Raw genomic sequence first — 27,922 nt, 5'->3', positions numbered from 1 at the left:
GAAAGAAAGAAAGAAAGAAAGAAAGAAAGAAAGAAAGAAAGAAAGAAAGAAGAAAGAATAGTTAGAAAGAAAGAAAGAAGAAAGATTAGTTAGAAAGAAAGAAAGAAAGAAGAAAGAAAGAAGAAAGATTAGTTAGAAAGAAAGAAAGAAAAAGAAAGAAAGAAAGAAGAAAGATTAGTTAGAAAGAAAGAAAGAAAGAAAGAAAGAAAGAAAGAAAGAAAGAAAGAAAGAAAGAAAGAAAGAAAGAAAGAAGAAAGATTAGTTAGAAAGAAAGAAAGAAGAAAGATTAGTTAGAAAGAAAGAAAGAAAGATTAGTTAGAAAGAAAGAAAGAAAGAAGAAAGATTAGTTAGAAAGAAAGAAAGAAAGAAAGAAGAAAGATTAGTTAGAAAGAAAGAAAGAAAGAAAGAAAGAATAAAGATTAGTTAGAAAGAAAGAAAAAGAAAGAAAGAAAAAGAAAGAAAGAAAGAAAGAAAGAAAGAAAGAAAGAAAGAAAGAAGAAAGATTAGTTAGAAAGAAAGAAAGAAAGAAGAAAGATTAGTTAGAAAGAAAGAAAGAAAGAAGAAAGATTAGTTAGAAAGAAAGAAAGAAAGAAAGAAAGAAAGAAAGAAGAAAGATTAGTTAGAAAGAAGAAAGATTAGTTAGAAAGAAAGAAAGAAAGATTAGTTAGAAAGAAAGAAGAAAGATTAGTTAGAAAGAAAGAAAGAAAGAAAGAAGAAAGAAGAAAGATTAGTTAGAAAGAAAGAAAGAAAGAAAGAAAGAAGAAAGATTAGTTAGAAAGAAAGAAAGAAAAAGAAAGAAAGAAAGAAAGAAAGAAGAAAGATTAGTTAGAAAGAAAGAAAGAAAGAAAGAAAAAAGAAAGATTAGTTAGAAAGAAAGAAAGAAAGAAGAAAGATTAGTTAGAAAGAAAGAAAGAAAGAAAGAAGAAAGATTAGTAAGAAAGAAAGAAAGAAAGAAAGAAAGAAGAAAGATTAGTTAGAAAGAAAGAAAGAAAGAAAGAAAGAAAGAAGAAAGATTAGTTAGAAATAAAGAAGAAAGATTAGTTAGAAAGAAAGAAGAAATATTAGTTAGAAAGAAAGAAAGAAAGAAAGAAAGAAAGAAAGAAAGATTAGTTAGAAAGAAAGAAAGAAAGAAAGATTAGTTAGAAAGAAAGAAAGAAAGAAGAAAGATTAGTTAGAAAGAAAGAAAGAAAGAAGAAAGATTAGTTAGAAAGAAAGAAAGAAAAAGAAAGAAAGAAAGAAAGAAAGAAAGAAGAAAGATTAGTTAGAAAGAAAGAAAGAAAGAAGAAAGATTAGTTAGAAAGAAAGAAAGAAAGAAAGAAGAAAGATTAGTTAGAAAGAAAGAAAGATTAGTTAGAAAGAAAGAAAGATTAGTTAGAAAGAAAGAAAGATTAGTTAGAAAGAAAGAAGAAAGATTAGTTAGAAAGAAAGAAAGAAAGAAGAAAGATTAGTTAGAAAGAAAGAAAGAAAAAGAAAGAAAGAAAGAAAGAAAGAAGAAAGATTAGTTAGAAAGAAAGAAAGAAAGAAGAAAGATTAGTTAGAAAGAAAGAAAGAAAGAAAGAAAGAAGAAAGATTAGTTAGAAAGAAAGAAAGATTAGTTAGAAAGAAAGAAAGATTAGTTAGAAAGAAAGAAGAAAGATTAGTTAGAAAGAAGAAATATTAGTTAGAAAGAAAGAAAGAAGAAATATTAGTAAGAAAGAAAGAAAGAAAGAAAGAAAGAAAGAAAGAAAGATTAGTTAGAAAGAAAGAAATAAAGAAGAAAGATTAGTTAGAAAGAAAGAAGAAATATTAGTTAGAAAGAAAGAAAGAAAGAAAGAAAGAAAGAAAGAAAGAAAGAAAGAAAGAAAGAAAGATTAGTTAGAAAGAAAGAAAGAAAGAAAGATTAGTTAGAAAGAAAGAAAGAAAGAAGAAAGATTAGTTAGAAAGAAAGAAAGAAAGAAGAAAGATTAGTTAGAAAGAAAGAAAGAAAAAGAAAGAAAGAAAGAAAGAAAGAAGAAAGATTAGTTAGAAAGAAAGAAAGAAAGAAGAAAGATTAGTTAGAAAGAAAGAAAGAAAGAAAGAAGAAAGATTAGTTAGAAAGAAAGAAAGATTAGTTAGAAAGAAAGAAAGATTAGTTAGAAAGAAAGAAGAAAGAAAGAAAGAAAGAAGAAAGATTAGTTAGAAAGAAAGAAAGAAAGAAGAAAGATTAGTTAGAAAGAAAGAAAGAAAAAGAAAGAAAGAAAGAAAGAAAGAAGAAAGATTAGTTAGAAAGAAAGAAAGAAAGAAGAAAGATTAGTTAGAAAGAAAGAAAGAAAGAAAGAAGAAAGATTAGTTAGAAAGAAAGAAAGATTAGTTAGAAAGAAAGAAAGATTAGTTAGAAAGAAAGAAGAAAGATTAGTTAGAAAGAAGAAATATTAGTTAGAAAGAAAGAAAGAAGAAATATTAGTAAGAAAGAAAGAAAGAAAGAAAGAAAGAAAGAAAGATTAGTTAGAAAGAAAGAAAGAAAGAAGAAAGATTAGTTAGAAAGAAAGAAAGAAAGAAGAAAGATTAGTAAGAAAGAAAGAAAGAAAGAAAGAAAGAAAGAAAGAAAGAAAGAAAGAAAGAAAGAAAGAAAGAAAGAAAGAAAGAAGAAAGAAAGAAAGAAAGAAAGAAAGAAAGAAAGAAAGAAAGAAGAAAGATTAGTTAGAAAGAAAGAAGAAAGATTAGTTAGAAAGAAAGAAGAAAGATTAGTTAGAAAGAAAGAAGAAAGATTAGTTAGAAAGAAAGAAAGAAAGAAAGAAAGAAAGAAAGAAAGATTAGTTAGAAAGAAAGAAAGAAAGAAAGATTAGTTAGAAAGAAAGAAAGAAAGAAAGAAAGAAAGAAAGAAAGAAGAAAGATTAGTTAGAAAGAAAGAAAGAAAGAAAGAAGAAAGATTAGTTAGAAAGAAAGAAAGAAAAAGAAAGAAAGAAAGAAAGAAAGAAAGATTAGTTAGAAAGAAAGAAAGATTAGTTAGAAAGAAAGAAGAAAGATTAGTTAGAAAGAAGAAATATTAGTTAGAAAGAAAGAAAGAAGAAATATTAGTTAGAAAGAAAGAAAGAAAGAAAGAAAGAAAGAAAGAAAGAAAGAAAGAAAGAAAGAAAGAAAGAAAGTAAGATTAGTTAGAAAGAAAGAAAGAAAGAAGAAAGATTAGTTAGAAAGAAAGAAAGAAAGAAAGAAAGAAGAAAGATTAGTTAGAAAGAAAGAAAAAGAAAGAAAGAAAAAGAAAGAAAGAATGAAAGAAAGAAAGAAAGAAGAAAGATTAGTTAGAAAGAAAGAAAGAAAGAAGAAAGATTAGTTAGAAAGAAAGAAAGAAAGAAAGAAGAAAGATTAGTTAGAAAGAAAGAAAGAAGAAAGATTAGTTAGAAAGAAAGAAAGAAAGATTAGTTAGAAAGAAAGAAGAAAGATTAGTTAGAAAGAAAGAAAGAAAGAAAGAAGAAAGAATAGTTAGAAAGAAAGAAAGAAAGAAAGAAAGAAGAAAGATTAGTTAGAAAGAAAGAAAGAAAGAAAGAAAGAAAGAAGAAAGATTAGTTAGAAAGAAAGAAAGAAAAAGAAAGAAAGAAAGAAAGAAAGAAAGAAAGAAAGAAAGAAAGAAAGAAGAAAGATTAGTTAGAAAGAAAGAAAGAAAGAAAGAAAGAAAGAAAGAAAGAAAGAAAGAAAGAAAGAAAGAAAGAAAGAAAGAAAAAAGAAAGATTAGTTAGAAAGAAAGAAAGAAAGATTAGTTAGAAAGAAAGAAAGAAAGAAAGAAAGAAGAAAGATTAGTAAGAAAGAAAGAAAGAAAGAAAGAAAGAAAGAAAGAAAGAAAGAAAGAAAGAAAGAAAGAAAGAAGAAAGATTAGTTAGAAAGAAAGAAAGAAAGAAAGAAAGAAAGAAAGAAAGAAAGAAAGAAAGAAAGAAAGAAAGAAAGAAAGAAGATTAGTTAGAAATAAAGAAGAAAGATTAGTTAGAAAGAAAGAAGAAAGATTAGTTAGAAAGAAAGAAGAAAGATTAGTTAGAAAGAAAGAAAGAAAGAAAGAAAGATTAGTTAGAAAGAAAGAAAGAAAGATTAGTTAGAAAGAAAGAAAGAAAGAAGAAAGATTAGTTAGAAAGAAAGAAAGAAAGAAGAAAGATTAGTTAGAAAGAAAGAAAGAAAAAGAAAGAAAGAAAGAAAGAAAGAAAGAAGAAAGATTAGTTAGAAAGAAAGAAAGAAAGAAAGAAGAAAGATTAGTTAGAAAGAAAGAAAGAAAGAAAGAAGAAAGATTAGTTAGAAAGAAAGAAAGAAAGAAAGAAAGAAGAAAGATTAGTTAGAAAGAAAGAAAGATTAGTTAGAAAGAAAGAAAGATTAGTTAGAAAGAAAGAAGAAAGATTAGTTAGAAAGAAGAAATATTAGTTAGAAAGAAAGAAAGAAAAAATATTAGTTAGAAAGAAAGAAAGAAAGAAAGAAAGAAAGAAAGAAAGAAAGAAAGAAAGAAAGAAAGAAAGAAAGAAAGAAAGAAAGAAAGAAAGAAAGAAAGAAAAAAGAAAGATTAGTTAGAAAGAAAGAAAGAAAGAAGAAAGATTAGTTAGAAAGAAAGAAAGAAAGAAGAAAGATTAGTAAGAAAGAAAGAAAGAAAGAAAGAAAGAAAGAAAGAAAGAAAGAAAGAAGAAAGATTAGTTAGAAAGAAAGAAAGAAAGAAAGAAAGAAAGAAAGAAGAAAGATTAGTTAGAAAGAAAGAAGAAAGATTAGTTAGAAAGAAAGAAGAAAGATTAGTTAGAAAGAAAGAAGAAAGATTAGTTAGAAAGAAATAAAGAAAGAAAGAAAGAAAGAAAGAAAGAAAGAAAGAAAGAAAGAAAGAAAGAAAGAAAGAAAGAAAGAAGAAAGATTAGTTAGAAAGAAAGAAAGAAGAAAGATTAGTTAGAAAGAAAGAAAGAAAGATTAGTTAGAAAGAAAGAAAGAAAGAAGAAAGATTAGTTAGAAAGAAAGAAAGAAGAAAGATTAGTTAGAAAGAAAGAAAGAAAAAGAAAGAAAGAAAAAGAAAGAAAGAAAGAAAGAAGAAAGAAAGAAAGAAAGAAAGAAAGAAAGAAAGAAAGAAAGAAAGAAAGATTAGTTAGAAAGAAAGAAAGAAAGAAGAAAGATTAGTTAGAAAGAAAGAAAGAAAGAAAGAAAGAAAGAAAGAAAGAAAGAAAGAAAGAAAGAAAGAAAGAAAGAAAGAAGAAAGATTAGTTAGAAAGAAAGAAGAAAGATTAGTTAGAAAGAAAGAAGAAAGATTAGTTAGAAAGAAAGAAGAAAGATTAGTTAGAAAGAAAGAAAGAAGAAAGATTAGTTAGAAAGAAAGAAAGAAGAAAGATTAGTTCGAAAGAAAGAAAGAAAGATTAGTTAGAAAGAAAGAAAGAAAGAAGAAAGATTAGTTAGAAAGAAAGAAAGAAAGAAAGAAAGAAGAAAGATTAGTTAGAAAGAAAGAAAGAAAGAAAGAAAGAAAGAAGAAAGATTAGTTAGAAAGAAAGAAAAAGAAAGAAAGAAAAAGAAAGAAAGAAAGAAAGAAAGAAAGAAAGAAAGAAAGAAAGAAAGAAGAAAGATTAGTTAGAAAGAAAGAAAGAAAGAAAGAAGAAAGATTAGTTAGAAAGAAAGAAAGAAAGAAGAAAGATTAGTTAGAAAGAAAGAAAGAAAGAAAGAAAGAAGAAAGATTAGTTAGAAAGAAAGAAAGAAGAAAGATTAGTTAGAAAGAAAGAAAGAAAGATTAGTTAGAAAGAAAGAAGAAAGAAGAAAGATTAGTTAGAAAGAAAGAAAGAAAAAGAAAGAAAGAAAGAAAGAAAGAAGAAAGATTAGTTAGAAAGAAAGAAAGAAAGAAAGAAAAAAGAAAGATTAGTTAGAAAGAAAGAAAGAAAGAAGAAAGATTAGTTAGAAAGAAAGAAAGAAAGAAAGAAAGAAAGAAAGAAAGAAAGAAAGAAGAAAGATTAGTAAGAAAGAAAGAAAGAAAGAAAGAAAGAAAGAAAGAAAGAAAGAAAGAAAGAAAGAAAGAAAGAAGAAAGATTAGTTAGAAATAAAGAAGAAAGATTAGTTAGAAAGAAAGAAGAAAGATTAGTTAGAAAGAAAGAAAGAAAGAAAGAAAGAAAGAAAGAAAGATTAGTTAGAAAGAAAGAAAGAAAGAAAGATTAGTTAGAAAGAAAGAAAGAAAGAAAGAAAGAAAGAAAGAAAGAAGAAAGATTAGTTAGAAAGAAAGAAAGAAAGAAGAAAGATTAGTTAGAAAGAAAGAAAGAAAAAGAAAGAAAGAAAGAAAGAAAGAAAGAAAGAAAGAAAGAAAGAAAGAAAGAAAGAAGAAAGATTAGTTAGAAAGAAAGAAAGAAAGAAGAAAGATTAGTTAGAAAGAAAGAAAGAAAGAAAGAAGAAAGATTAGTTAGAAAGAAAGAAAGATTAGTTAGAAAGAAAGAAAGATTAGTTAGAAAGAAAGAAGAAAGATTAGTTAGAAAGAAGAAATATTAGTTAGAAAGAAAGAAAGAAGAAATATTAGTTAGAAAGAAAGAAAGAAAGAAAGAAAGAAAGAAAGAAAGAAAGAAAGAAAGAAAAAAGAAAGATTAGTTAGAAAGAAAGAAAGAAAGAAAGAAGAAAGATTAGTTAGAAAGAAAGAAAGAAAGAAGAAAGATTAGTAAGAAAGAAAGAAAGAAAGAAAGAAAGAAAGAAAGAAAGAAAGAAAGAAAGAAAGAAAGAAAGAAAGAAGAAAGATTAGTTAGAAAGAAAGAAGAAAGATTAGTTAGAAAGAAAGAAGAAAGATTAGTTAGAAAGAAAGAAAGAAAGAAAGAAAGAAAGAAAGAAAGAAAGAAAGAAAGAAAGAAAGAAGAAAGATTAGTTAGAAAGAAAGAAAGAAAGAAGAAAGATTAGTTAGAAAGAAAGAAAGAAAAAGAAAGATTAGTTAGAAAGAAAGAAAGAAAAAGAAAGAAAGAAAGAAAGAAAGAAAGAAGAAAGATTAGTTAGAAAGAAAGAAAGAAAGAAGAAAGATTAGTTAGAAAGAAAGAAAGAAAGAAAGAAAGAAAGAAGAAAGATTAGTTAGAAAGAAAGAAAGATTAGTTAGAAAGAAAGAAAGATTAGTTAGAAAGAAAGAAGAAAGATTAGTTAGAAAGAAGAAATATTAGTTAGAAAGAAAGAAAGAAGAAATATTAGTTAGAAAGAAAGAAAGAAAGAAAGAAAGAAAGAAGAAAGATTAGTTAGAAAGAAAGAAAGAAAGAAGAAAGATTAGTTAGAAAGAAAGAAAGATAGATTAGTTAGTAAGAAAAAAAGAAAAAAGAAATATTAGTTAGAAAGAAAGAAAGACAGAAAGAAAGAAGAAAGATTAGTTAGAAAGAAAGAAGAACGATTAGTTAGAAAGAAAGAAAGAAAGAAGAAAGATTAGTTAGAAAGAAAGAAAGAAATAAAGAAAGAAAGAAGAAAGATTAGTTAGAAAGAAAGAAAGAAAGATAGATTAGATAGATAGATAGATAGATAGATAGATAGATAGATAGATAGATAGATAGATAGATAGATAGAAAGAGATAGATAGATGGATAGATGGATAGATAGATAAGTTCATTAGTACATATAGAATGGTAGTTTAATTGAGTCTTGGGCTTCAGGGAGTTTAGATTTGAGTTTTTGTGTTGTACACTGCTGGGCCACCGTAGCCTTGGCTCAATTTGAACTGTTGCAATGAAAGTCAATGGGATTTTTATGATTTTTAATATTAATTTTTAAGAAATCTGAAAGTCAAATCAGTCTGAAAAGATATAGCACACTAAGTCAGAACAGTCTGAAGGTCTGACCCGAGTTTGGAGTTTGTAGAGTTAAAGCTCTAGGAGGAGTAGCAGTCAGAAAATTTTGGTTAAGAAAAAGAAGAAGAAAAAGAATAATAATAAGTTTAAATAGGATTTCAGTAAGTTGGCTTTCACAAGCCAACTTAATAATAAGTTTAAATAGGATTTCAGTAAGTTGGCTTTCACAAGCCAACTTAATAATAAGTTTAAATAGGATTTCAGTAAGTTGGCTTTCACAAGCCAACTTAATAATAAGTTTAAATAGGATTTCAGTAAGTTGGCTTTCACAAGCCAACTTAATGATGATTTAAAATGTGTAGAACAATTTTAATCCACTTATATTTTTCTTTAAGGATGAGCTGTTAAAAAACGATGACCCTCCATCATGCTTCATCTTCAAGGTAGTTGAATAATGTTATATAATGTGCTTTTAAAAAATTTTAACGGCCTGTGCTAACTGTTGCTATCTTTTCAGTTATCAGGTGCGTTGCTAAAGAACATACTTCTTGAAGTTGTTCTTCAAGAAGGAGATGCTGCCTAGATGCCCCTGTCATTGGCTTGCTCAGGGTTCAGGGACATACAGTAGTTGGGGATTCGCATAACAAGAACATCATTGATAATGTTAAATGTTATGTTCATTTTTTTTTTCACCTAAGGTGTTGCATGCTGGAAAAATAAGTTGTCTCACTATAAACAGCTCTTCTGGAGGATGTACTCAATCTCCACTTGTTTGGAGTGTGGGTTTGAGTACAAATGCTGCACACCTGGTATGTTTTGTGTAAATTGGTGATGAATAAACTAGTTGTTAGTCTAAAGGAAAACTAAAAATCTAATTTACTTATGTCATCCCTTGGAGTTTAAAACCCCTTACCAGTCGCCCCCCTTTTTGGCAATCGAGTGCAAAATGACATACCCATAATAAAATGGTTGTTGCTAAGGAGTCCTTCTGACTATACACAAAACCAAGGTATCATTTAAAAGCTAACACTTGACAGTTTACTGTGAAAAACTCAGAATTGCTCTAGCAATTACTAATAGAGAGATAAAGCAGCTCAAAAACAATGCACAATTTTTTTGAATGTAAAATTCGGGATCACCAGGGATCCCTGCGGCTCAAGGGGTTAAAAGTTCTGGACACCATTCACTTGCATGGCATGGTACAGAGCTGAGAAATTATTCTTAATGTTTGTAAATGTTCAATGTCAACTATAAACCCTAGTTCTTATTGTGCTTCTTGTGTATCCACCAGGTTATGCTGGGAAGGGAAAGTGAGGCAAGCTCCAGGGCATTTATTCAGAAACCTTCCACCCTGGATTTTGCAGTTTTCACTGCATGCAGATCAGTTCTAATGAGCTGATATAGTGTCCTTACAAATAACAAAAAAAAAAAAGACTAAAAATAATCAAATCAAATAAACACTTTTGCAATCAATTCTGATTTGTACAATCTGTACATGATTTTATTAATTGAAAAAAATAATGTATTCACCCTGAGATTTAAATGTAATATATGTGTAACACGTTCAGAATGACATTAATCTATTAGAAAATTATGCAGTAAAAGATGGATTGTAACTTTTTTTTTTTTACATTAGCCAAATGTTTTTCATGTATTTACACATTCACTTCCCTGAGTCAAATTGCATCACATTTTAATATGTTCATTTACTTGATACTAGAATTCTAGAATATGTAGCTAATATTCAGAAATATGCTTGAATGAGGCCTACAGCCTGGTGAATTTAAAACACCATCACTTTAAGTATGGTAAAAGGTGTAAAGACGTGACTTCATCATTGACAGTGAGTGGTATTGGACACACAATAATAAAAAAGCTGTAAGAAATCCAGTGTTTGGCAAGCTACTTAGAAAATGTAGTGAGCTAAGCTAGCAGTTACTCTACATTAAATGTAGCTTCACTACACTGCAGCTACCACCCCGGGAAATGTAGCAAGCTAAGCTACAGCAATATGGCAAAAGTAGTTTACTACATCTAAAGCTACTTTTTCAAATTTAATTTTTATATTGAACCAACTTAATTCCAAGTCAGTGCTATCTCAGTGATCAATAAAATTGTCAATCAAACATATGGGCAGGCATAATTTGTCAGTTCAATTGTTTATTCAACAACTGTTCCAAACCAATTTGGCCAAAAAAAAAACATAACTGTATAAAACCATATAACTATATAAAAATATAACAAAACCAGGTGTCAAGAGTGTGTGCATCTTTTTCCATTTCTCAAGTGTCAGCCCAAGGATTGATACTGGTACGTGATGTCACACCATACGGAGCAGAAGGTGGTGGTAATGCACCAAAAAGCTGGTTTGTAGGGCCCTATGAAATCCGTTTTATTTTTTCCCACATTCCAAATTCAGTTTTATTTTGTTTTCATTTTTCTGGACTCCCATTTTAATGGTTAAATAACATTTTAGTAACCAAAAACGTGTAACTAATTGAAATCATGAAACGTATATAATTTAACAATAATTTATTAACATTTTTAAATAAATTACATTTTAAGGGCTCTATAAAATAGTTTTTTTTAATGGTTTAAATTGTAATGACCAATTATTTAAAATGTAGGCCTAATGATTTAAGCAAAACTTTCTTCAAAGGTTAAAACCAACCTTTTATTTTGACAGGTTGCCATGTAGCTAGACCTTTGAGTCTCTGTTTTGTTTTTTTGATATGACGATAGTTTTTCTCAAATCGAGCTAAAATGCTGCTAAAGTGACTCTCAGAGCGGGTGTGTAGATGAAGTTCATCGATCCACTACTGAAAACATCGCAAGCGTCATGGGTGCTTAGTGTGTGGTAAATGAATCCACGTGTCTGAGCCATTCATTAACAGAGACACGCAGAACATGCATGATTCCTTTTTAAATAGTCTTTAAGCAGTTTAATATTCACCGACACTAGTCTATATCACGATTTTATTTAAGTTTAGGCTACTTACCTTCTTTTCATCCAAGATCTGACAAATTCCGTGAAATTCCGCGTTATACAGTAATTTTTTTTTTTTTATGCATGGATATCGCAATTCAGTCCATGTTTTCCATATTGCGGTAACTTAATGAAATCATATGGCCCTATGGTTGCCAACCACCGTAAAACAAGAAGAAGAAGTAGTCACCGTCACTAACTGATCCAGCATCAGTGATAGCAGTTGTATTTCCGATTTGAGCTTGAGCTTTAGAAATGCTTGGGAAAATGTAACGTTAGCTTGTATGGACGCTATACCGCACTACTTGATCAAAAAAAGAGCTTCGCTACTGAAAAGCTATTTGATTCAGAAAACAGCTACCACCACGCTACTGAGATATGTAGTTAAACTAGTAGCGTCACTACTTGTAGCGACGCTACTGCCCAAAACTGAAGAAATCAGCTACATGATGAGGAACGTAAAATTTCATCGTTTATTTTCATTACTGTCGCTACTTCCTGCCATACTCATTCACGGCCGTCCTCGGCAATGACAGCTTGGGGATTTCCGCATAAGCTTGTGGTGTAAACTCCTCCTACTTGCACATTTGTGAAATCCCTCCTACTTGTGGCATAAGCTCCTCCCACTTGCGGCGTAAGCTCCTCCCACCTGCTGGTCTCCGGGCTGCAGCGATACATACATGGGTTGGAGCCGCAACGACACACCCATTATACACCAGCAGCAGGAATGTAGTAATTTAGAGCCTACCTTTTGTTGAACCCTGGTTAAAATCCATGTCAAACAACCGACGAGAAAGCAAATCCATTACAATGCGGAACTACTAGATACAGTTCTTTAGGGACACCTAATCTGTAGCCCCGCCTTAGCTCTGAAGCTCTGTGACTATTATGAACAGGCTGCGATGTCAAGATTGCAATGCTGGAATACGGTCGGTGTGTGTGTGTGTGTGTGTGTGTGTGTGTGTGTGTGTGTGTGTGTGTGAGAGAGAGAGAGAGAGAGAGGGAGAGAGAGAGAGAGAGAGAGAGAGGCGCGATCGAACAGTGTAAACATAAAAACATACTCCGTCATTTTGGTCATACAGGACATTCCAACTATTCTCACAACTTCCACTTTTTGTTTATACATGTGAAGCCATTTTTATCATCGTGAGTCCAATATAATATTGCTTACATTTTAAGTGTTATCATAACATCCTGCTATAAAATAGAAGTTAAAGTATTTTGCCTTGTATGACCGATTGTCAATTTGTGGGCAATGCTAAGGCAGAATACAGTTACTCCCGAAAAAGGGTCAAAGGTCAAATTTTGTAGATAGGTTAATACAGGTATACACTAGCCTGGCATGCCAGACCTACATCAAGATGTTAGGTCTGGGAACTCTCCATTGACATGCCTCAATCCGAGGGGCGGGATAAACGGTTACCTTTCAAAATCCCTCTACACGCAATAGGATAGCACTACAACCAACCAGAGCAACGAACGGTTGTGGATGAGTGAGTCCCATGAGTTTTTCCACCAGCGGAGCTAATTGATATATTAAGAGTGACGTTCTCTTAACTCCAAGTCCTCCAGAGTCGCGGCCAAAGCCGATTCGAAAGACCGCTGCATCTTCATTGTTTTCAAGTAGCAGGGAAATCACCTATGGAAATCACGCGGAACGTCATGAACTGTGCCGTCATTGTGTTAAGCCCGCCCGCCGACTCTATACACGATGTGATTGGCCCGACCAGTTTTTGGTTTTTCCAGCTCAAAAGCCTATGGAGAGTTGCTAGACCACACTGGCTGCGAAATAATTTTCGCTGCCGCTAGGGTGCGTCTAGATTTCTAGGCTAGGTATACACTACAAAATGTAAAAATTGCAATATTATACCTACAGTAGAACTCAATTGTCAGGACATTAAGATAACATTAAAGTAATTTTTCTCAGTTTCACAATCTGGTGAGGTCTTTTGCCTTAGTAGGGCAGAGTGGGTAACATATTGCTACATATATGTAGCAATATGTTACCCACTTCAATATCATAGTTTCATAGTGTCAAGTTTTGTGTGTTTTTTCTGAAAGATCACAGCTCTGCTTAGACTTGAAAACTGCTTTATCTCGAATGAACGCAGAGGACAACTAAAATCTGTTCACTTTAAGGTTTTTATTTTCTTAAAGATGATTTGGTAAATCAGGGATGAACAGAATAGGTTGATAACCTTTAAAATACACAAATCAAAAACATTAATTAGTTACAAATAAATCACAATACCACTTTCTCAAGGTAATAATAAATACATATTACTGAATCCTCAAACCAAACAATGTAATTCAGATTAACCTGGGATCTCTAATAATTAAAATACCAATCCCGTAACTAAACTTATACACATGCTTAGAGTGGTTATCAACTGTTAAGTTCTACGTTCACATAGTAAAGTTTTCACTATTTAATTTAAATTGTACGTCAGAACAAAGCAAAAGTCATATAGAAGCCTGAACTGAACACATTCAATCTCATTCTGTCCTACCAGTTGCGTCTTTGGATGATCAGGAGCTGTGATCATAGTATCTTTTCTCAGGAACGGGTGAGAGAGTCAGCTGAGCTTTCACCAAACATTTCAATGCCATGCCCTCCTGTGGGTGTGCAGGCTAATATGGTCCCAAGAGCACACTTTCCAAAAGTTGGTTCTACCAACTTTTTTTGCATGGTTGCCCCCTGCAGTTTGGGAGTGCTCTGAGTGTCCTGGGTGAATCTAGCCTGGAGTGCTCAGTACAACTTGTAACCACGAATTGACACGACACTTCCCACTTGACCTCCTGGTTCTTCAACCCAAGGAGGTCACACCAGTACTGTGATGTGTCAATTTAGTTATTCCATTTTAAATCCTGTTGCTACTGCTGCTCTTCAACTGGAAGCAGGACAACTATCCGTCTGACATCCCTGTGAAGAACTGTTGCAGGTATCTTGGTTGAGTGTTTTTTTCTCTTTTTAGTGGGCTTCACAGTTGCGACTGGATAGCTGGGGAAGGATCGGAGATGTACATCCCTCACAATTCCCTTCCTGTCAGTGTTGACGTCAATGACTCTGGCAAGCCTAAACTGACCTCTCAAGGCGTTCTGGTCAGCAAGCCAGATGACATCTCAAATTGCCACATTCCTGTGAGCTGTGTGCCACTTGGTCCGGACAAACAAGTTTGGTCCGGCTAATTGGCTCCATTTCCTCCAGAACCGGTCAACTTCTGTTTGGATGGTTCTTAATCTCTTGTAAGAGTAGCCTTCAAAGTCAAAGGTCCCTGGATCTCCTCTGGGTCCAGCTCTTCCAAGCAGAAGTGAATTTGGGCTAATGTATTCTACACAGTCCTCCCGGCTCGGAGTCCTGGCATCAATAGGTCGTTCATTGGCGAGGTTGGAAGCCATATAAATTTTGAAACTCACCCCATGTGAAGACTCCATTACCCCCCAGATTGTGCAAAGCCCGCTTCAAAATCCGGACAGCAGCCTCAGCAGCTCCGTTTCTGTGAGGTGAGTCTGCTGGATGGATCTTCCAGCTCCATTCTGTGCCATGCTTGGGGACTTCACCTTCAAGCTTTGATTTCTCCAGTCGGTCCAGAAACATGTAGAGCTCTTTGAGGGCAGGTCTCTTTGAGTTTCTCGCTCCAATGGAAGGTCACTCATGATCTGTTGGCATCTTCGGGCCTTAAGTCTCCTGCATGTCACCCAGTTGTCAACGATCTTCTTGCTTTCGTTCTCATCCGAAGGAGTGTGCCTGCAATTTCTTCATGATTTGCCTTGTGGGCTTCTTGAGCTAGAAGAGTGGATACCCATGATGTGCAAGGCAAGACTGGTACTGCAGTTTTTTTCTTTATTAAAGATTTGGAATCTTCCTCCACAGAGCAAAAGTCCAGTGCTTTCCTCTCTGACCACAGCAAGCCTGCTGAGTGTGGTGTCTGGCAAGGTTACCTCCATTTGAGCCGCAAGGAAGAGATCCCTGAGTGCATCCTCACACTCCATGATGGTAAGTGTAGTTTCTTTGACTCTGGACTTGATCTCAAGAGCTGAAGGCTTCCTCTTTGGCTTGCTTGTGGTTGAAGTCTTGGCCAGCATTCCTTTCTACTTTTTGGCAGCTCTCCACACCCAGGCAATGACTCTTATCAACCTGGTTAAACTGCTGAACTTACTGATGTTAAGGATTTTCCCCACTGAAAAGCCAGAAGGTGGCTTCCGGACTGGGATCTGGTGCCCTTTTCCACTAGGGCTGCTTTGCAGGTCCTTGTTTTGGTTAGAGGTTGGGGATATTGGCATTGCAATGGCATGTTGGTTTTTTTCCATCTGTGCTCGGGTCAGTGCTGCTGTAAAACATTTCCTTTGGAGCTTGTTTATACCTTCTTTAGCACCTGCAGCGACATCTTTGGCTGACTTTGTCGGCCACTCCTCCACAGGTCTTTTCAAAAACTGTGGGCCATTTTGCCAGACAGAGTTATCCCTGAGGTTTTCTGGGGTTGCTCCTCTTGTTGTGAGGTCAGCAATGTTTTGCTCACCTGGAATCCATCTCCAGTCTTCAACTGATGTGGACTTCTGGATCTCTCCCACTCTGTTTGCAAAAAAGGTATGCTACCCTTAACTGTCCCTTTGGATTGCACCCAGCACAGTTTGACTGTCCAGCAGGTGGAGCCCACGTTCAACTTGCATCCGACTGTGCTTTTCAATGTATTTTCTGAGTCTTGCAGCAAACACAGCACCACAGACCTCAGCCTTCACTGGTTCTTCCTTTTGGTCAAGTGGTGTGAGCTTGGCTTTGGACTCAACAAGCCGGACCAGGATGCCTTGCTCGGTCTCCCACCTGAAGTATACAACAGCTCCATAGCTCTGGTCGCTACCATCTGAGAATGTTATTCCCCAGGGTTCTCCAATCCTTCTGACTGGTGTGAGGCTTCTATGGAAGGTAATTTGGTTGAGGCGTGTGTATTCCTCAAACAGGTGGATGGCTTCTTCTCTAAGTCTATCAGACAGAGGCGTGTCCCATGTGTCTCGTGTTAGAGTTTTGCCTCCAGCTTCTTGAAATGCTTTTCTGACTAGAATGGCTCCTTTCTGTTTGGCAGGTGTTGCAAGGCCTATTGGGTCAAACAAACTAGCTACTTGGCTAAGCAGTTGCCTTCTAGTCAATGGGTTTGGAGTTTTTCTTCTCACCTCTTCTTCGACGAGATTTTGGCTGATTCTCATTTTCTTCTTTCTCTTTGAGAAGTTTATCGAAGTCATGAGGTACAGTTTGTCTGGTTCGACCAGGTAACCAACTCCAAGGGCTTTGTTGTCTCCTTCTCTCATTTGGTTGGGGAGAATGAAGACTTCATCTGACGATGCTGGATGTTCTGATGTAGACGTCTGCCTCCCACTTTGGCCTGATCGGACCCACGGCTTGAAGAACAATTCCACCTGCCTTCAGAATTTCTTCTGCTTTTTTGGTGGTTCCGTCTAGCTATTCCAGGTCATTATGGGATGTCAGAATGTCATCTTCATAGGAATACTCCTCAAGGACTCTCCGTTCCTCCCCCAGATGAGTGAACATGGGCAGTTTTCCTGTCTCTCTCATGGCCAGTTGTGCGATGCACCCTGCTGGTCGATCGCCAATGTTGACCCTGGTGATGGCATATTCCTCAATTTCTTCATCTTCACTATTTCTCCAGAGAAATCTATGGAGGTGCATCTCCAGGTCCTCAAGCCACACAGAATTGTACATCTTCTTGATGTCGCCGAGGGCAGCATGGAATCCTCTCCTGAACCTTAGTAGCACCTGCTCGGATGGGATTAAGTACATCAGGCCCTTTCAGGAGAATGTCATTCATGCTGATTCCTCTAAACTTCTGGCTGCTGTTCCATACCAGTCGGACAGGTGTTGTAACAGAGTGTGGGTTTGGCGCCACCAAGTGACTGACATACCATACTGGTCCTTTCCAGTCAGCAATGGTCTCTCTAGTGAGTTTCTTTGCTGCTCTCCTTTCCACCATCTCATGGACTTGAGTTGTGTATGCCGTACGCCACTCTGGTTCTCTTTTGAGTTGTTTCTCCATCCTCAGAAACGTGGCTTCCACTGCGCTTCTGTTGTTGGGCAGGGAACTCGGATCTTCAATCCAGGGGTATTTTGTGTCCCAGTGAGGCTCCTGACTATGCACATCTGACTTCACATAGCTGAGGCATTTCCTGATCATCTCAAGCTCTCTTTCTTCACTCAGAGTCATGTCTTTGCCTCCTGGCTGACAGTTACCACACCGGCAACCTCCACACATCGGTTCGCAGGCAGCACCAATGCTGTCCCACTTCCACCAGTCCAAGAACTCCCTGCCAATAACAGTGGTTTTGGTTTCAGCTCTAGATTCTTGCATCTCAGCAATTTCTTGATACTTCACTGCTGTGATTCTCATCGATCCTGCAAACTGAGTCTCAGAATTGTGCAGGGCCAAACCCACTACTTCACAGAGGTCTGGATGTTCTCATCCCATGGTCTTTCCTAAAGGGCTTTCCCACAAGACAATATCTCCTACTACTTTTACTCTCTGTGGAGCAAGTCTTCCTTCACGGGGGCTTATGAGAAGCTCAACATGTTCTGGTCTGTGAAGATCTTCCAGGTTGGTGTCGGGGAAGAACTTCTTGAATTGATGTGCTTTGATTACTCGGTGAACTCTTGCAATTTCATCCAACCCATAACAGATCAACTCATGAGCTCTCCGTGCCCTAGGTGTCTTGACTCTTACCTTGAGTAAGTATCTTTTGGTCTTTACCTTCATGGCCATGCCTCCAACTCCATGGACAACAAGCGTGATCTTTTCACGTTGAAGCTTCAGTCTCCTGGCAGCTGTATGAGTGATGTAGTTGGTATCTGATGAGAGTTTGAGAGTTTCAATTTTCTGTCCTGCGTTGGTGGTTACTTCGAGAAGCATAAGAATAACTGGTAACTCACGTGTGCTTGAGTCCATCACTCCACGAAGGTTTCTTCCAGTGCAGTGTGATTTTGCAGCCATGTTGGTGAAGGCTCTCCTGAATTTTCCTGCCATGTCCGGGCTAAGCTGAGATATCAATTTCTCTTGCTCCTCTGTGAATGTTTGCCTCCTGGTGCTGGGTTTTCCCACTTTCACAGATTCTTTCCCCTTGAATCCTTCTTTCAGGCAGAGAAAGAAATGGTGATCTGAAGAGCTTACTCTTCTGCAATCTCTGTTCCTGCACAGGTAAGAGTCCGTACATTCATCACCCTCTGCATGACATCTGAGGCATCTGTAGGGTATGGACCAATCAGACACACACTAATTATTCATTATATACAAAGGTTTATGAAACTCCTCACACAGCCCAAATGAACAAACACAAGGGCAGAAACAGTGTCATGTTACAGGGCATGATAAGGAGATTTTACGACCTCCGAGGAATGTGGCCACATACTCAAGAGAGAGACTATGAAACAGAAACCCTCTTTAAAACAGACTTTGCTGCATTAATCATAGACTAACTGATCTAGAAACAGTGTAAATGGTTTACGGTCTCGTGTACTATTAGGTATATATTATGGTATGTATCCTGGTATACAACCAACTAACGATCAATGTAACCTCACCTGTAACGTGCCTCCTACCTAATTAATCCTCATTTAATGACTCAATGAATGATTGCTGTTCGATTGCTGTTCCTGATCCTGATCGATTGCTCCTGTCTGCCTAGCTGCCTGCTGTGTTTTGTTTGCTTCGAGGCTGTAAGCTCCGTCTAAGCCTCGTATTAGCTTTGTATTTCTTTCTGTTTTGAACCATCATTTACTACCATTTCTAATTGTTTATACTACTAAATACAGCTTAGACAACATCTCAGATTAACCTGACATCGCTAGCTTCCGTTACTGTTAGAACAACACATTAGTAACTCGCTAGCCTGTTAACGCGCCACCGGTGCGCTCAGTTATTTATTTATTTTTCTCTCGCGCGCCCGCGCCTCTGAGTTCATAAAAAGCCAAGGTGAGTAAGAATCAGTCAACAAACACGGTGAGTAATGTCTTGTCCTGTTATTGTCACCTGCACTTCATGTTACATGTTTAGCATAGCCTTCCCCGTCGGCAATATTGGGTTTATATGTGATAAATGCAAGGAAACAGTCAGGCTGACGGAGAAGATTTCAGAATTAGAAACACGCATCCAAACTTTAATTGAGGATAGTAAGTGTGCTAGAGCTTTAGATTCTACTTTGGATGCGCCTAGCATAGTGAACTCTTTACATGTTTCGGTTCCGGCTGAATTATTGCCTGTGCAGCCAGGCAGATGGGTGACAGTGAGGGATCGCTCTAGTCACGGATCAAAAAACCACTCTTCCGTTCCGATTACCACAACAAATCGATTTGCCCCACTCAGTGACACCCACTGAGAATTCTGTTGATTGTGCCCTGGTAATTGGCGATTCTATTACACGGAACGTGAAAATAGGGACACCAGCCAACATAGTCACATGTTTGCTGGGAGCCAGAGCGCCTGACATCAAAGCAAATTTAAAAGTGCTGGCTAATGCTAATCGTAAATTCTCTAAGATTGTTATTCACGTCGGCACTAATGATGTTTGACTCCGCCAGTCGGAGATCACCAAAATTAATATTAAAGAGGTGTTTGAACTCGCAAGTACGATGTCAGGCACTGTAATTTGCTCTGGCCCCCTTCCTGTTCGAAGGAGTGATGAGATAGTTAGCAGATTGTCATCACTCAATGGCTGGCTGTCTAAGTGGTGTCTGCAAAATAATATAGAATTCATAGACAATTGGAAAAGTTTTTGGGGCAAACCTGACCTGTTGAAAAGAGATGGTATTCATCCCTCCTGGGATGGTGCTGCTCTTCTCTCTAGTAATTTGGCTCATAGTCTTAGAGACAAAACATGACAATCTGGGGCTCAGGTCAGGAAGCAGACAAACTGGCTAAACCGATCGTCTGCTAGCGGCCTCGCGTCACCAAGGTCAGATAAATCCCATCACATAGAGGCTCTTTCACCTAGATATCATCATATAGAGACTGTGTCTGTTCCCCGAATTTGGAAATCCAAAAAAACGTCCAAACCGGTCTAAGGTTAAAAATGTAATTGATATTCAACAAATAAAAAATAGATATAATACAGATGAGCAAACGATAAAGCTTGGGTTGCTGAATATTCGATCCCTTACTTCAAAAGCACTCATAGTTAATGATATGATTTCAGATTATAACCTAGATGTGCTGTGTATGACAGAAACCTGGCTAAAACCAGACGATTACATTACTTTAAATGAGTCCACCCCTCATGATTACTGTTATAAACATGAACCTCGCCTGAAATGCAAAGGGGGAGGTGTTGTTTTAATTTATAGTAATATTTTCAAAACGACTAAAAAATCTAGTTTAAAATATATTTCTTTTGAAGTGTTGGTGCTTAATGTAAAAATATATAATATAAACGATAAATCAAGTTTGAGAATTCTGCTGGCAACTGTATACAGGCCACCAGGGAACCATAAAGATTTTATCAAAGAATTTGCTGACTTTCTATCAGAATTAGTATTGACTGCAGATAAAGTCCTAATTGTTGGTGATTTTAATATACATGTAGATAATGGAAAAGATGCAATGGGATTGGCATTTAAAGGCATTCTTAACTCTATTGGAGTTAGACAACACGTGTCAGGACCTACTCATTGTCGTAATCATACTCTTGATCTAATATTATCACATGAAATCAATGTTGATGCTGTTGAAATTCTGCAGCAGAGCGACGACATCTAAGATCATTATCTAGTCTCATGTAAATTACATTTAGCCAAGGCTGCAAAGACAACTCCGTGTTACAAGTATGTTAGACCTATCACTTCTGCCACTAAAGATTGCTTTATCAATAATCTTCCTAATCAGTTTCATCGTCTCAGCGTCCCAGATAACTTAGAAGAACTTGATATTGCAACAGAAACTTTTATCTCTCTCCTTTCCAGCACTTTAGATACAGTTGCTCCGTTGCGCTTAAAGAAGATTCAAGAAAATAGTCCAACACCGTGGTACAACGAGCACACCCGGGCCCTTAAGAGAGCAGCCAGAAAAATGGAGCGCAACTGGAAGAAAACAAAACTAGAGGTATTTTGGATTTCATGGAAGGAGAGCTCGATTGCTTACAGAGAGGCTTTAAAAGCTGCTAGATCTGCTTATTTTTCAACCCTATTAAAAGAAAATAAACATAATCCAAGGTATGTATTTGAAAAAGTGGCTACACTAACGAAAAAGAAAGCTTCAAGCCCAGAAGTTTCCAAGAAACACAGCAGCAATGACTTTATGAACTTCTTCACTTATAATATTGATAATATTAGGGACAAAATTATAACTATGCAACCGTCTACTACAGCATCACATCAGGGAGTGCATTATAGTCTCCCCGAGGTAAAATTTGATTCATTTGTTGCCATAGGAGAGGAAGAATTTTGCAAACTCGTTAATTCATCTAAATCGACAACATGTATGTTAGACCCTATACCGACTAAACTACTGAAAGAGATGCTTCCAGAAGTCATAGATCCTCTTCTTAACATCATTAATTCATCTTTGTCTCTAGGATACGTACCAAAAACCTTTAAGCTGGCTATGATTAAACCGCTTGTTAAAAAAACGCAACTTGATCCTACAGAATTAGTCAATTACAGGCCGATCTCAAATCTACCTTTTTTGTCAAAGATACTAGACAAGGCAGTATCCCCACAACTGTGTTCCTTTCTTAAAAGAAATGGTATCTGCGAGGATTTCCAGTCAGGATTTAGACCGCACCATAGCACTGAGACAGCTCTCATCAGAGTCACAAATGATTTGCTCTTATCATCCGATCGTGGTTGTATCTCTCTATTAGTGTTACTTGATCTTAGTGCTGCATTTGACACCATTGACCACAACATTCTCTTAAATAGACTAGAAAACTATGTTGGCATTAGTGGAATTGCATTAGCATGGTTTAAATCATATTTATCTGACCGCTATCAGTTTGTAGCAGTAAATGAAGAGATGTCTTATCGATCACAAGTTCAATATGGCGTACCACAAGGCTCAGTACTAGGACCGCTGCTGTTCACTCTGTACATGCTACCTTTAGGAGATATCATTAGGAAACATGGAATTAGCTTTCACTGTTATGCTGATGATACTCAGCTCTATATTTCTTCCAAACCTAACGAAACTCACCAATTCACAAAATTATCGGAATGCATAGTTGATATCAAAAATTGGATGACTAGTCATTTCCTACTACTAAATTCTGAAAAAAGATTCTAATTATTGGACAAAAAACTTCCACACGTAATAACCTAGAATACCGTCTAACACTTGATGGCTGCTCTGTTAAGTCTTCGTCGTCAGTTAGGAACCTGGGTGTGCTCTTTGATACCAATCTTTCATTTGAAAGTCACGTGTCTAGTGTCTGTAAAACCGCATTTTTCCATCTTAAAAATATATCTAAATTACGCCGTATGCTCTCATTGACAAATGCGGAACAACTAGTTCATGCGTTCATGACATCAAGGCTAGATTATTGTAATGCTCTACTGGGTGGTTGCCCTGCACGCTTAATAAACAAACTACAGCTAGTTCAAAACGCAGCCGCTAGAGTTCTTACCAGAACCAGGAAGTACGACCTTATTAGCCCGGTTCTGTCAACACTGCATTGGCTCCCTATTAAACATCGTATAAATTTTAAAATATTGCTGATTACTTACAAAGCACTAAATGGTTTAGCTCCCCAGTACTTGAGCGAGCTCTTAACGCATTATAGTCCTTCACGTCTATTGCGATCTCAAAACTCTGGCCTGTTGATAATACCTAGAATATATAAATCGACTGCTGGCGGTAGATCCTTTTCCTATTTAGCACCAAAACAATCTTCCTAACATTGTCCGGGAAGCAGACACAGTCTGTCAATCCAAAGCTAGACTAAAAACACATCTCTTTGACCTAGCATTCACATAACACTCTATAGCCTTCTATAATTCAATATTAGGCTGCTTAGATTAGGTCAGCCGGAACTGGGAACACTTCCCTCAAAACCTGATGGACTCGTTACATCATAAGAAGAATGGTATCTACGCTAATTTTAGTGTTTTTGTTTATCCCGAGGTTTTCCCGCAGCCTGCTGGATCCAGGCCGTTTCCAGATCTGACGAAGGACTTTCGCCTGGACCTGATGACAATGCAGTGCTGAAGTGCCAACTAGCCTCTCCCTATGGAGGATCCCTATACCACTCTACAGATAAAGCGTTGTGGAATTTTTCGGTTCGCGTACCTACCCAAAGTGAAAAGATAAAATAAAAATTCTGCATCAAAATTTATAGACAAGTAGTTTGTTTAGGCATGGTTTGTAAGGAATTACAAACCTGCGCACATATATTCAAACGCACATAACTATAGAATCAATTCTTAATGCGAATGTGAGCGCCATCGGCGTCTATCACGGGTTCACGTTTGAGGTCTCTTTGGAGAGAGCGGTGTCGTCTTAGCGGCCCCTAATTTAGTAACAAATGATCATTTAGACGGAAGTGAATCAATCAAAACTAACTTTAGCTGGAAAAAAACATTTTTCAAGAGCCACTATAAAACCAAACCAATCTCTGTTACCTTAAATTATATGTTTATCTCTGTAAAGCTGCTTTGAAACAATCTACATTGTTAAAAACGCTATATAAATGAGGATGACTTGACTTGACTTGACTCACACTTTGATGTACATCACCTTCTTCTAGAATGCAGTGTGGATGTGTTATAGCTATCTGAGCATTAATGAAGGTATAATCATGCTAGGGACAAAGATCCGTAAATCAACTAAGAGCCACTTTCCCTCTCAGACATGTCACCTTTCTGATTGGTCGAGTTCAACCCTTACGGGAGGATCTTTTCCAGGCCTTATTAGAGACAGTCCACATGTGACCTCCCTCTCTTAGTTCTTTCATCCAGCCGCAACACTGTTCTGGTGATTCTGGGGAACCCGCTCCCCCTCCACGGGGGCCCCAGGGCCCAGCAGGCCTCGATTCCAACCAGATATGGGCTCAGGCAGGAGAGAGATGACTCTCTCACAAAGAACCAAGGACAATCTCAAGAGTTTTGGAACAAAGACTCCAACCAACAACGACTCCAATTACCCATCCTTCCGACTTCCTCACTTCTCCTGGGTGCTCGGCGTGGCCTCAACAGAGTCCCAGGCCTTGACCAAACCAGTCATGCGTTTCTGGAGAAAGAGAACGCTCAACCAACTTCCACTTGACACTGCCGGAACCATCAACGACTTCAATTTTCAACAACTTCAAGAATTGTTCCCATTACAAATGCAAGTATTCAATTCAATGAAATGTGAAAATGAAATTCTGATGGTTCTTCTCATGGACCCTCTTCCGGTTTCCAATTTCATCCTATCACTAACCTATTTATGTATTCATGTGTGTATGTTGTTTAGTTTATTTATATTCATATAAATATCTATATTTAGTTAATAAAACTTGTACATAATATGTATTTGGTTCTGTTTTGTTTGCAATACAAGTCACTTTACGATCACGGTTTTTGCTACTGGCTCAAAGTACTGTACAGGCGAAGAAATAATTATTCTTCTGTGGCCATGGAAGATACCCTTTTCTTAGAATAAATTAATAATCAAAAGAGTTCGTTGGAAGAACTGATTAATTGATTGTAATATTAATTCAGCCACATCAAGTTAATCCAATTAACTGACCCAAATATTTATAATTAATAATAACAAGATATTATTGATTATTAATATTTCCAAAAAGCTGAGTTCCTTACACATCTTCTACATGCTCCCAGCCTTTCGATAGCATTCAGCTTCTCACTAGGTTTTAGTTCTTTAAACTGCTTACAAAAAAGATCTTCTCACAATGTTTCTCATCTCCACAGACAACACATCCTCCTTTCCTCGTGGACCTTGTGGAGGCATACCTCTTTTCCAGGTATGTAGCTTTCTTTTCAGGTTTTTCACCTACACCCAATCGGTCTAGTTTCTCTAGAATGTCCTCTTGTGTCTTTAAGAATGTTAGAAGGATGTCAAAGTGATTGTCCGGTGTGACTCCACTTCTTGGATTGACCATGAACGCCAGCCAGTCCCTTTTTTATATTATCTGGGAGCTTGCTCTCTATAGATCTGATCACAAGGGGATTTGTTATGGCTCCAACGCTTTCAAGCTCCGTGAGGTCATTCAGGGCCTTTTCCACAGCCTGAATTAGGTCAATTATCTTCCTTGGCTGGTGTGACTTTAAAGGAGGGATCCTCTCTAGGTCCTCAATTATCTCCAAAGCAATCGCTGGCTTGTTCCCCTACCTGTTTTGAAGTACTCTAAATATGTCTTCAGCACTGTTGTATGTTGACAAACCCAGGTCTCTACAAATTCTCTCATCCACACTGCCAAGGAGTTGGAACTTCTTCACTTTCACTGATCCAATCGGCTCTCCCTGCTTTTGCAGACTTTCCCAGTCTCTCCTCCATCTATGGAAGTTCCTCCTAATCCCAGTGAATTTAGGCAGACTGGTTGTCTTTACTCTCACCACTGGTTGGGGAACTGCTGTTGGTTGAGGCTGTTGGTCTTGACCTCTTCTTTCCTCTTCTGCAATTTTTTGTGCGGTGAGGAATTCTGCACTTCTGGCCTCGAGGTTGCTGCCGAATATTCTCAGGTCTTTTACTCTGCCTTTAAGGTCTGCTGTCTGATCATGTGGGATCCATTTTTCCCAGTCTTTCAGGCTTACAGTTGCATCATGGATTAGCCTCCTCGCTCTTTCCAGCTGCAGTTCATAGCCGTCTCTACTGATAGCAGTGATGGTGCTTGCTTGGGCTCTGTCACAGGCTTTTTCAGCTTCTTGGATTGCAAAGTCTACCTCGTCTTTACCAAATCCTGGCCAGAGGTTGGATTGGACTGCCTCACGGATGTCCCCCAGTCTCATGTCCCACTCTTCCATTGTCCTTTCAAGCTCAGCCTGCTGGTGCTTGTCGAGCTTGACTTCATCCTCCTCAGTTCCCACTTCAGCCAGTAGACCAGCCCTGTAGTCATCATTTGCATCGCTGACATACCTTGCCAGGGAACTGAGCTTGCTGAACTCCTCTTAAAGTTCATGCTTAATCATACCATCTGCAGCTTTGCTCAGGTAGTTTGCTTGCTTGGTGAAAGCAGATTTAGCTAAGGTCCGCTCTTGCTTCAGTTGCTTGACTGTTTTCCCAAGAGTTTCCTTTGCCATGGTGAAGAGTTTCCTGTCAATTCTTCATTTGCGCCGACAGCTTGACTTCAGGCCTTTGATCCTTTTTCTCACTGCCACGCTGGTTATTAACTGTCAAGTTTTGTGTGTTTTTTTCTGAAAGATCACAGCTCTGCTCAGACTTGAAAACTGCTTTATCTCGAATGAACGCAAAGGACAACTCAAATCTGTTCACTTTAAGGTTTTTATTTTCTTGATGTTTTGGTAAATAAGGGATGAACAGAATAGGTTGATAACCTTTAAAATACACAAATCCAAAACATGAATTAGTTACAAATAAATCACAATACCACTTTCTCAAAGTAATAATAAATACATATTACTGAATCCTCAAACCAAACCAAACAATGTCATTCAGATTAACCTGGGATCTCTAACAATTAAAATACCAATCCCATAATTAAACTTATACATATGCTTAGAGTGGTTATCAACTGTTAAGTTCTACATTCACATAGTAAAGTTTTCCCTATTTAATTTAAATTGCACGTTACAACCAAACAAAAGTCATATAGAAGCCTGAACTGAACACATTCAATCTCATTCTGTCCTACCAGTTGCGTCTTTGGATGATCAGGAGCTGTGATCATAGTATCTTTTCTCAGGAACGGGTGAGAGAGTCAACTGAGCTTTCACCAAACATTTTAATGCCATGCCTTCCTATGGGTGTGCAGGCTAATATGGTTTTTGCATGGTTGCCCCCTGCAGTTTGGGAGTGTTCTGAGGGTCCTGGGTGAATCTAGGCTGGAGTGCTCAGTACAACTTGTAACCACGAATTGACACAATAATACTCCGTCATTTTGTTCATACAGGACATTCCAACTATTCTCACTACTTCAACTTTTTGTTTATACATGTGAAGCCATTTTTATCATTGTGAGTCCAATATAATATTGCTTACATTTTAAGTGTTATCATAACATTGTGCTATAAAATAGAAGTTAAGGTCTTTTGCCATGTATGAACGATTGTCATTTTGTGGGCAATGCTAAGGCAGAATACAGTTACTTCCGAAAAAGGGTCAAAGGTCAAATTTGAGCTCAATTTTTTTTTGTAGATAGGTTAATACAGGTATACACTACAAAATGTGAAAATTACAATATTATACCTAGAACTCAATTGTCAGGACATTAAGATAACTTTAAAGTAATTTTTCTCAGTTTCACACTCTGGTGAGGTCTTTTGCCTTAGTAGGGCAGAGTGGGTAACATATTGCTACATATATGAAGCAATATGTTACCCACTTCAATATCATAGTTTCATGACAAACAGAAATGTACTCATTTTGATCCTTGGCTTTTGGGTTTTGAGTTTAGTAGGGCCCTCAATGATAGTCATTTGAGCATACCCTCTTCCTTATTGTGCAGAAAACACCATTATACACTGTTGCTGTGATCATGTTTCCATTACAAAAACACGGGCATGCACAGAGCACTGTATAGTGTTCCAGCTCTCATTTATGCCCTTGTAGTACTGGTGGGGTCCTTTGCTATTATTGTTTTCTCATACAGCTCCATCTTTGAGGCAGTTATGCAAATTTCAAGTCCTCGCGGAAGGATGAAGACTTTATCCACGTGCAGTCCTCAGCTCATCATAATTGCACTCTATTTTCTACCCAGGTGTTTTATTTATTTGTTTGGCAACATTGGTATAAAGTTCAGTACGGATTTGCGATTAGTCATTGTTATGATGTATAACCTACTCCCACAGATCAACCCCCGTATTTATTGTTTGAGAACAGAAGAGGTAAAAAAGGTCTATTTCAAAATAAACAAATTGGTATTCCTTTACAGTTGCTCTAATGTGCTTTATCGCTTGAGCTGTACAAACTGTTGTCAAACTCTAAATAATATTGTAACGAGTCTGGAGACTGAGTAGAATCCATTTGCAGCTTTATTGAAGAAACGTCAAACAGGCAGGGGTCAGGGAACAGCAAAACAGAGAGCAGGCACAGAGAGTAGTCAGGTAACAGGCAGAAGATCAGGGCAGGCAGCAGTAAACAAT

General features: G+C 36.4%; 1 long non-coding RNA gene and 1 pseudogene across 1 annotated transcript in view; both read left to right on the top strand.

The window, feature by feature from the left end:
• Positions 1-8,134, top strand: part of LOC143716049 (uncharacterized) — a 36,549-nt gene extending 28,415 nt beyond the window's left edge. Inside the window, exon 4 of the long non-coding RNA XR_013195939.1 lies at positions 8,084-8,134. This is a non-coding gene — a long non-coding RNA (uncharacterized LOC143716049). The remainder of the gene's footprint in view (positions 1-8,083) is intronic.
• LOC143715713 (olfactory receptor 1f45-like) overlaps positions 1-27,922 on the top strand; it is a 75,455-nt pseudogene that overhangs the window by 47,234 nt on the left and 299 nt on the right.

This window comes from Siphateles boraxobius, unplaced genomic scaffold (assembly GCF_051911475.1).
Source record: "Siphateles boraxobius isolate OS27281-9 unplaced genomic scaffold, OSU_SipBor_1 6, whole genome shotgun sequence".
Taxonomy (NCBI): domain Eukaryota; kingdom Metazoa; phylum Chordata; class Actinopteri; order Cypriniformes; family Leuciscidae; genus Siphateles; species Siphateles boraxobius.
The sequence above is the reverse complement of the archived record's forward strand: the minus strand, read 5'-3'. Positions and strand labels throughout refer to the sequence as shown.